The following is a 9,581-nucleotide window of genomic DNA, read 5'->3' on the forward strand; positions in this document are numbered from 1 at the left end:
AATGTCATCATATAAACATGCATTTTAGTGCATAATATTTGTGTGCTTACTTCTTACTGATCTGAAGAAATCTTGTATAAAAATGCTGAGAACAATTTTTACTGTTTGTAAAGTGAGGCGGGGAACAATGTTGATAGCTACAGCTCTCTTAGCAGCTATGTTTACCACATGAGCAAAACATCCTATTTGTGGTCCGAGTCCATCTGTGTTACGTACTGAATGAACAATATTTGCCGCATTATCAATAGTCACTGGTATGGATTGATTTGGCCAGCTTAACTTCCATCCAGTCATGGTGGCTTTTAATTCATCGATGTAGTATATGGACTACGCATCTGATGATCACTCTGGGCTCACGCAGCCAATGGCATGGGACTTGGGGGGATCTAATAGCACATCTAGGTTGCTATTTGATGATATCTAGTGTGTGCGCACGAGTGTTGTCGGGGCATTAAAAAAGTTAACAAACGCCACAGAAGTCACGTCTGCTCATTACTGCACAACACCAGCATTTGACAATTGACTTTCAGAAACAGGACGAGCTTGAAGTAAAAATCATCTAAGGAGCGTCATTTCTGACATAACTAGTCTGTGTGGTCCATAGTTCATTTATTTCATCTGACATTTATTCCTGACAGCCAAAGTTGATAAAAATCAAAGGTTCCCTTTTGGATTCTATTTAAAATACATGCAGGACATTTTGACCCACTTATGGAAGTTTGTAGTGATACAAGAACTACAATTTCTTCAAATGTATGCAGGCTGAGTTAAAAATGTGAATGGCATTATATCAAAAACATGTTGTTTTTTTTAGGAATGCCTGGAATATTAAATGATAATGATTTTTCATTTTGAAGATATTTCAAGAAAACAACCTCACCGGGTCATTTTTAAATCAAAGGGTTAACCCCCCGCTGCACTGTTGTTACCCAGTGCAGCACTGTTGTTACCCAGTGCAGCGGGTAACAACACTGTATGGGCAGGGCACAGATGCGCAACACTTTCAGTGCTATGATTGGCTGCGTCGCATAAGTGAAGTGAACTGTATCATACTAATGGCTAGACACCTATTCCTCGTTGACTTACGTTGCAAAATGGTACAAAAAAAACATTTTGTTGGTCCAATTAACTAGATTATATCCATTCTAAAATTAGATAATTAATACTCTAGCCCAGGGGTGTCCAAACGTTTTGCAAAGGGGGCCAGATTTGGTGTGGTAAAAATGTGGGGGGCCGACCTAGGCTTACGTCCTTTACGTAGAACAATATATTTAAGCAAATTTTAGCAAGCCATTCTGTGTGTCGTACATGTCAGCGTGTCTTGTTTGATAATATCGCCTCACATTGAACTCTTTAAAAGCAGCGACTGTCTCTTTGCAAATGAGGCAGACACAGTTGTTGCGTATTTTAGAGAAGAAATAGTCCAATTTCCACCTATCCTTGATGCGTCGGCCGTCACAGTCAACTTTTTGTTGATTGTTGCCATTTTAGAAAATTGGGAGTAAAGGGTCACATGGGGTAATGTTGCTTAGAGTGCTGCTGCCTTTTAGTGGGTAAATGAGGAGCAGCATTTAGTGTGTAAGCGACTTCATATGCTGGTAGCAGTGCTGCTGATAAATTTATTAAGTCTGTGTGTGGGCCAGACTTTATTGATTTTATGACAGAGGCTGGGGGCCAGATGAAATTTGTCCAAGGGCCGTATTTGGCCCCCAGGCCAGACTTTGGACATGTCTGCTCTAGCCCTTGGAAAGATTGACAGCAGAATGTTACTTCAGTAATCACAGTCTAGCTCACTTTTCACACTTTTTCTCCGCACCCACCTAGGTCATGCACCTCACAACTATTTGCAATCCTGCTGTATTAACCTACAATTGGTTGTCGCGTTGTCATATCGAACGCTCCTATAGACCCCAATCACCAATGTTACACAATCACGTGATCGCTTTATTGTGCCGCCATATTGTCCGTCATTGTGTGTCGTATTGTCAATGATCGTAATTTGTAAAGGTGGATTCACTTCCAAATTGTGGAAACCCCGGTGCTTTCAGGCGCTGTAAACTCATTGGATGAGTTGCATAAAAGCCGTTATTTAGAAAAGCTTCGGCTGATCCTGTTGCCAGATCCATATTTGATGCCCAAACCGATATTTCCTCCCGTCCGGTCCCGTCCCGTGCGTCAGAGCTCGTCCTGAGACCACAAAATTTCCAATCATACTCCAGTTTATGTCACGATGAGGAGTCGGGTACCCAAAATCGGCACCGGCCCGAATATAAACCAACATTTGGTCAGCTGAGCGTCACCGTTGTCACGATTGTAAAATGAAATTTGATCGACAACGGGCCGGTGTCTGCCGAAAAATAGCTGCCCCGCGTGAAATATTTCCCCTGCCGGGAGCGCTTATTTATAACGCTTTATTGACGTGAAAACATCAAATGTTTTCATGGACGCATTACAGTAATGGATTTACGACTGTAAGATCAGTTTTAAATAATTACACAAAGTATTGGTTATGTATTTTAGTAACAAATCGTGGACTGGGCCACGTAACCATCTTTGAACAAAAATGTAATAGTCTACAGCAGGGGTCGGGAACCTTTTTGGCTGAGAGGGCCATGAACACCACATATTTTTAAATGTAATTCTGTGAGAGCCATACAATATGTTTAAAACTAAACATACAAGTAATATGTGCATTTTATGTAATTTCAACACTTTTAAAGTACAATACGTCTCTGAATTCTTTTTAATAACATATAAATAATAATAATTAAATAATCATTATTAAATAATATTTAAATAGTTATTTTAATCCACAGATACTCTTGTACATACGGTTTTAAATGAATGGGCAATAAATGTTCGCATTTTAGAGCAAATAAGAAATCAGCCGTCTTGGCAGTAATGTGAGACGGTGTTCTGACGAAATGACATGCATCCAACAAAATGGGCGGAGCAGGGCCTGGACGTAACAGCCCAGTTGCTTATTCACGGTTTAAACTAGTGACTCTGTCGTTCATTTTCGGAAACAAATCCATTCCAGTTAGTTCAGTAAAAAGACTCGTTCAAACAAATCGTTCGCCCCCTCCCCGCGCAAATGAATCGCTCGGTTAGTGAACGGGAAGTGACGTTGCCGAACGAATCACCAAAGACCACTTCGCAGTATGACTGAACGGGAAGTGACATTGCTTGGTCCCTCCCTCTCTTGCACACAGGCTCGTCATTGACCGCTCGTCGTAGTTTCAGAAATGAGTGACAGACGATATCATTCTGCTTTCCCAGCCTCGTCTCCCTCCCGCTGCTGCAAAAGCGAGGAGAACTTCCGCGTCGTCTGTCGTATTTCTATGGGATCAAAGTCATGGCTCGTGCTTGCATTTCTATTTAGGACACGGTTAAACATTTTCCTTTTGTGGGGGAGTGGGGGTTTGGGGTCGGGGGCGCATGTACCTTCTTTAGTATGATCTTGATCACATATACAATGCTGCTGCTACCAGCCAACGCGGCATGCTTGCTGTCACGAAAATAAAAATAAATCGAAAGTTTAATTTCTAAATATGGAACGACCAACACATCATATTTACCTCACGCTCTGTTGTGTTTTTATGCTCATCACTATTATTTTTGGTAACTATTGTTAAAACTAAAGTCTAAATAGCTAGTTGTCAAATGTGTGGCTCTGAAATAAAAACAATACTACATTTTGATATTAGACAGTTTCATTGCAAATCAGTGGTATTAATAGATAAAATAATCCAGTCAGCTCCCCCGTCGTTCCCTAATCTCAGATCGTCAAATTTTATTCCTTTGTTTGTCTCTCATGATTCCATATTTTTTTCCCCAGAATCGAGTGATTCCATATATATTTCTCTGCACTTGCTATATAAAAGTAAAATTTACTGACCACCACAATGTCTTCTATTCATTTTCTTTTAGCGTTTCTGAATGCTAAAGAGTTGTACTTTTGAACTAATTCATTATTTTTTCAAGCTTTTTATCTGAGTTTGTTCTACATTATAAAATGTCTGAGTGAATGCTCGTCCGAGACTGGTGATTCCATACTTTTTGCTAGGGGTTGTAGGTTTAAGATGTAGTATTTACAGGTGATATGAAAGTAAGAGTATGAATATACGTTGTTTCACCTCATCATGTATAGCAGGGGTCTGCAAGTTTGGTCTTTGAGAGCTGCTATCCAGCTTGTTTTCCATGTCTCCCTCCTTTAACACACCTGAATCAAAGAATCAGGTAGTCTCTCTGATGAGCTGATCATTTGATTCAGGTGTGTTAAAGGAGGGAGACATGGAAAACAAGCTGGATTGCGGCTCTCGAGGACCGGACTTGCAGACTCCAGATGTATGGTCATACAAATGTGTTCATTGCTATTCGATTACTGTCTTTAAACTTTTGTTTTGTTGTTTCGTCTTTCGCAAACATGCACTTTTCTCAGTCCTGTAGAATAAAAGACACCTGCAGTAGAGGATTTTGGCTCCGATTCTTGGTGCAGTAAATGATTTCAATATTTCTTGACAAAGGTTTACCACTTTCCTCATAAAACAGCATGATCTCTGATCAGCCTCTTAAATTCCACTCTGACATTTCCTAAGCTCTGTAGTATTAGTGATGGACTGGCAGGAAGAGGGAGAAAAACATTTCATTCCAGGGATGTTTTCATAATATCCCCCCAGTACTTGCTCTCATCCCACATAACGCCATTCTGGCACTGAGAATTTTTGTTTGTTGTCCTGACTTGTAAATAGTGAGCATATATGTGTGCGTGCATGTGCTTGTGTGTGTGTGCTTGAGCATGAGAGCAAAAATGTTTGATTTGCATAAACCACTGGAATGTGGTATGTAGAGTATGCAATTATTCATTACATACACACTTGGTTTGTGGTGCAGAAGAGCATCCTTATCTCCAGTCTCTGTGTGTTTCCAAACTAAATGGTCTTTCTCAAATTATAACCAAATTATTCCCTATTGCTTTCGCACTGCTCCCTGGCCGGGCTCTACTGAGGTCTACGCTGCACTTCCATCTCCGCACGATTCCTTCACAGTGTTGGGTTAACGGTTGCCAGTCGGGTGACTCGCAACGATAATAATAGTGAGGTAGGTGGGCAGAGGTGGATAGTAATATGTTACATTTACTCCATTACTCTTACTCTATTTGATCAAAATCAACTTCTAAGAGTAGTTTTTTTTTTACTTAGTAGATTTGTGATGAAGTAACGACCCTACTTTGACCGATACTAGAGTCCTTATATCTTTATTCTACATATTAGATTTGGGTTTATTTTTGCCAGCACGCTGGCTCTATCAGTTCCACCAATGAGACGCTAATAACAATAATTAATAAATCAATAGTCAATGATACTGTAACATATTTATGTCACACTGCTTTTGCCATAGTTTTGCCCTCCCTGTGGGTGTGGTTATGCACTTCCTGTGGGTGTGGTATTATGATAGAAAGACATCAAAGTCATGATTCGTGTGCACGTATGATGAGAAGCACACTGAATAAAGAAGTGTTGTACCACTAAAGTCTCAGCTTTACATGTACTTAGATTAAGGAAGTACATAAAAAAAAAAAAAGTGGCGACAATGACGTCTGGACCTGCGTCAGCTCGGATGTGCTGTTTTTGGAGCAAATCAGTGCAGCGGAGTGGCTCCGCCAAGGGGATACAATTTTTGACTGGTGTAACTACATTGGCACGACACCGGTGGGCATATCATATTCAATGGATGACGATCTTGGCGAAAAGTATAGCCTAAGCAGCCTGATTTAGAATTCCCCTCAAGAATGATGAGAAAAAAAAAAAACAACAACTCATTTTCAACCTATTATTATAAATATTTTTGTAAGTTAATTTTATTGCTGACACTCCATTTCGGGGTCATCAACATGTTGCAACAATACAACATGTTCAGTATTTGAATGGTATTGCTGGACCAAACGGTTTGGGCTGTGCGGCATGCCGAAGAAACACCATTCCAAAAAAACAAACAAAAAAAACAAAAAAAAAACCAGTAGAACAGTAGAACAATAGAACAGATGGTTGCTTTTGCATTACATGCAACGCAACAATCAGCCTTTACTTTACATATATATTTCTTTATTCAAATCATTGTCTGATTAAATATTATGTTCTTCTCGATATACACTTAAAACTTTAACATATTAAATATTTAAAATATATATATATTCCTTTTTTTGCACAACCCCCCCCCCCCCCCCCCCCCCGTCTTAGCAGAGAATGGTTTGACCTCTGGCGCACTCAAGTGCTACGCATTTTCTTGTCTTTGCAGTGACTGCAGCTGGAGGAGAGCGAGCCTTCAGTAAAATGAAAATAATAAAAAACTACCTACGCTTCACCATATCACAGGACAGGCTTAACAACCTAGCCATTGTTACCAAAGTGCACTTTATGGTAAGTTGTGGTGCTCTCAACTCCGCACCGTAGCGTGGAGTGGACAGGTGGACGGCTTGTTTGTCGTCAGTTCGTCCGTGTCTTCCTTCGGGAAGGTGGCAATGTGCATAAAAAGGCATTGACACGTTGGATGGCTTTTTGCTGGAACTTTTATTAACAATGGGGGACTCACAGACACTCAATTTAGCGCTACCGCGCAACAACTCTCAACAACTCCTATCTCACTCCCTTACGCTCGCCCACCTCTTTGTCTGCGCCAAATTGGTAAAGCTGGTCATATTGTAGGGGACAGCGGCCCCTTAGGGATGCCGGTAACACCATGCTGTCCATTGAGTGTGAGCTTCCTCAAAAACTGGATTTCACTGATGTTATAAATGACTTTGCTGTCAAAAAATGTAGGCGCATCACTGTTTGAGGGCTTGATAACCACAGGGATGTGGAGGGGGCAGGCACAGGATGTTTTAGTTATACTGTTTTGTTGCTTAGCAGGCAGGCATAGCACTCTCAGTTGTATTGAATTTTAGCCTATTGTAACCATCTATTGTAGGAACAAAAGATGGAAATTGTTTGTTTATATTATGTCACATCCAATTACGGTCTGTTAAATTTAACTGTCCATCTCGAATTAAATAATTTGAAAATTTACACTGTCATTGCTTGCAAAGCGTTAAAAGTACTGTGTATGTTGTCGTGACAAGTCGGTGGCAGGGGTGGGCTGGGGAGGCCCTATAATGGTCTCTTGTCCCGGGCCCCAGCAAGTCTGTTGACAGCCCTGACCATCAATAATTAAAACAAATAATTGCTAATATGGCTTTTTTGTATATGACCAAAAAAAAGTCGCTTGCCCATAGACTCCATTACCTATTGACGTGACACTTCGTCATTCTTTGTGGCACGCCTTATCAGAGCGGGCCGAGCTTTATTTAGTATAGTCAGGCGAAGACGGAACATGCTCATGTCTAAGCTGGATTCAAGCTTGGATTTTTGAAGAACTACGAAAGCTGTACCGCATTATGTTTTTTGTTCCATGCATGCATTTTGAAACGTTGTGAAAAAAATCAATGGGAGAATGGGAACCGCTACGGCATTGGCGTCATTCTTTGACATATATACGTAAAATAGATGCGTAACAGCCCATTTTTTTTTTCTCTTTTAAAGAGAATGATAATACTAAGGGGCTGTGAGATATCAATAGAACCGTTATGTGACAAGATAACAAATATTAATAAAGTTAACAAAAAATTAAATCACATTCATGAGCAATTATCGAAAATAGATCGAAAATACGAACATTTCCGAAAGTATTCCGGAAACAGCAGAATGGGGCTTTGACGTCACAGCCAGGAAACAAAAGGTCGAGGCAGGTGCCATCATTGTTTATCGACGAGAGAGTTGCGTTCGTGTTTTATCAAAAAATCACTAAAATGGTTCAAACCTTTCATGCTATCTGGTGTACAAATAGCCATTTGCCCGAACGCGAGAAAAAGAGCTGGACTACGCAGACAATGAGTAAAGTTGGTCCGTGCAAAGAGGGCTAATTTTGCAGACCCAGCTTCCGGCGCGGTTTTGTGTGGTGCGCATTTTATACCTGAAAGCTATTCGAACTATGGACAAATGAAATCAGGTTTTGCTAAGAAATTGCTGCTGAAAACAGATGCGGTGCCCACCATACACGCGCAACACCCTAAATGTCCCGAGATATCAAGAAAGAGGATGATGACTGGCACTGATGAGAACACCCCACCATCCCAGGCTACGCAAAGGAGGGAAGCAGCCAAGCTCGAAATGGCCAGAGTGAGTACTCTTTTATAATAAAAAACATATCACTCATTGGATATAGGACTGGACACATGTATAAATTATCGCTCGTAAAATACTGTACATACAACAAATCCTCTAATCCCATTCATATTTGTGTCTGTTGGCAGAGCGAAAACCTATGATAGCACAATAAATGATAATTATTCTATATATTACTTTATTTTGCGGTCACGGTGTATCAGCTTCACAAAAAGAAATGCAAAACAAACCATTCGGTGTTTCCCACACGATCTGTTGCCGGTGTTTTATCAGTGTGATTGCTCCCCTCAATGATCGTTTCATTAGGCTGCATTGGCTTTCGTTTGGGCTCAAATTGATAACCCAAAACACTATAGAAAGGTTCATAACTCTCCTCGTCACCATTGGAAGAACGTTCGTTACGTCGGATTCGTCGCTGCAACTAGAAACAAAATTGTTGTATAGAGTTCATTTTGCCTACACTTATATATTCGTCAAAACCTTTCTTTTATCCCAGGCAATAGAAGGTGGTTTTATTTACCTGATATGTTTCGGCGGGCACTTCCGCCTTCGTCAGAGGGTCACTGATGTTGGTGTGACGTGTCTTTATCAGCTGATGGATGAAGGCGTGACTCATCTGTCAGAATGACAGGCGAGTCACGCCCTGTGCTGCCCATTCACTCTTCCAAGATGCTGTTCCAGGTCGTAGAGAGCATGTATGCCCCCATGTCCCTGTTGATGGTCCTCGGGACCCGCTTGCGGATCTCAATAGCCTCCCTAATTCAGCGCTGATGTTTGTTTTCTGACAGGTGAGTCACGCCTTCATCCATCAGCTGATAAAGACGCGTCACACCAACATCAGTGACCCTCTGACGAAGGCGGAAGTGCCCGCCGAAACATGTCAGGTAAATAAAACCACCTACTATTGCCTGGGATTAAAGAAAGGTTTTGACGAATAGAAACAAAATTGTCCGCCATCATCGCTGCCATTCAGTACTAATGCTGCATTCAAGAAAAGCGGGAAGTCAGAGTTTTCCGACCTCCGACGAGGAAAATATCATTGGAACGCCACACAAACCGGGAGGCCCAAGTCGCGAAGTCGGAGAAAAATATCTACCCCAAGTTCCAAGATGTTTCAATCTGACGTCACTGGACAAAATAGCGATGCCTATGGAAACACAACAGACCGTGAATGGTAAAACATAATTTACACGATTATGAAAATACAATATCATTGCGCTTGTGCTTCTCTGGGACTTCAAGTGCAGTGTGTGTTATTGTGTGTCTGTCAATGAACACGTATTTTATGCCAGGGCTAGACACTCCGCGGTAGGATGGCTACAGGTAGTCAGACCACTTTTATCAGTTAAATAAAGAGAGACT

Source organism: Corythoichthys intestinalis, chromosome 1 (assembly GCF_030265065.1).
Source record: "Corythoichthys intestinalis isolate RoL2023-P3 chromosome 1, ASM3026506v1, whole genome shotgun sequence".
Lineage (NCBI taxonomy): Eukaryota > Metazoa > Chordata > Actinopteri > Syngnathiformes > Syngnathidae > Corythoichthys > Corythoichthys intestinalis.